Below are 1,273 nucleotides of genomic sequence, written 5' to 3' on the forward strand. Positions count from 1 at the left end.
GTCCGCGTGGCCTATTGGATAAGGCGTCTGACTTCGGATCAGAAGATTGCAGGTTCGAGTCCTGTCGCGGACGACTTTTTTTACGTTATCCTAGCCTTACAGCCTCTGCGTACACATGCCGCTGCAAGAGTGCACCAGTTCTGTGTACGCCAGTTATTAGAAATCTAAAATGATGGTCCATAATTTCAAATTTCTGTTAATGTATGCCAACTTATGCGAAGGTTGCGGGGCCCTCTGCATGGGATGATAAAACAGAACATCAGATGGACGAATCAGAAGCCGAGGAAGTTGCAGCTAGCAAAACGAGGGAACTTGAGCCTGTTGACACGTTTCCTTCGTTTCTACCAGCCAGTAGCGACAAACCGGAAGAGCCTGTAAGCGTGCCCGCTAGACGACGCACTCCGCGCTCTGAGAAGTCAACGGCAACGCCCACCAAACCGATAGAAAATACTGTGAACTGTCAGCGAACACCAGTAGAGAAACCCGAGCGTCAACTTGACGACATGATGGATAGGAAGACTACCCCGTAGACGAGAACGCGCGGTGAAACAGAAGCTGAGAACAAGACCCCGGTTGAGTCCAATACTGGCGAACCGCCTACAAAGACGGCCCAAGTCCGCCGCATGTCCTTGAAGACGAAGCCCAACATACTATCGGATCGCCACACCTCGGGAGGCCTATAGCCTCCTGGTCCAACGAGTTGCCAGTGCTATGGCCGGCGATCTACACGCAAGAACTGAGCGAGGCCGAGCGGAAGGGTTTGAACCCAACGCCTTGTTCCCAAGGAGCCTGCGGTGTGTTCGCCCGTGACAGCCTCAAGGGCCAGCTATCGTTCGCTGTCCGTTACAGAACAAGGTGAGCGCCATGCAGTCTGGTCTTTATCCCCTATAAATGACGCTAGACTTAACACGCCCCTTGTATCGGCACACTAAACGTGCGTGGCTTATCTTCAAAACGCAGACAATATCAGTAAAGGGATTGTTATTGGAAAATAATCTTGACATCTTAGCGATTCAAGAAGCGAAACCGGAAAGCAAGGCTCAGGCGGACCGCATGGTGGAACCCTTTATCGCGCGGTGTTACGTATGTGTGTGTCACGCGGTAGGGTCTTCTGGGGGGTGTGCCTTGTTACTGCGCAACTCCCTTCGCATAATGGTAGAAACTGTGATTATGTGTAAAACGGGGAGGGTAGTTTTGTGTGATTTTTCATACTGTGGTTTGAAGTGGAGAGCTTTTTGCTTGTACGCGCCGAATAGAGAAGCAATGTGCTTAG

At 51.1% G+C, this 1,273-nt stretch overlaps 1 non-coding gene across 1 annotated transcript; it reads left to right on the forward strand.

Moving 5' to 3' along the window:
* On the forward strand, positions 1 to 73 carry Trnar-ucg (transfer RNA arginine (anticodon UCG)). Its single transcript has one exon. It is a non-coding gene; the product is annotated as a tRNA-Arg (tRNA).
* Positions 74 to 1,273: the final 1,200 nt, after the last annotated feature.

Source organism: Rhipicephalus sanguineus, unplaced genomic scaffold (genome assembly GCF_013339695.2).
Source record: "Rhipicephalus sanguineus isolate Rsan-2018 unplaced genomic scaffold, BIME_Rsan_1.4 Seq1129, whole genome shotgun sequence".
In the NCBI taxonomy this organism is placed as follows: domain Eukaryota; kingdom Metazoa; phylum Arthropoda; class Arachnida; order Ixodida; family Ixodidae; genus Rhipicephalus; species Rhipicephalus sanguineus.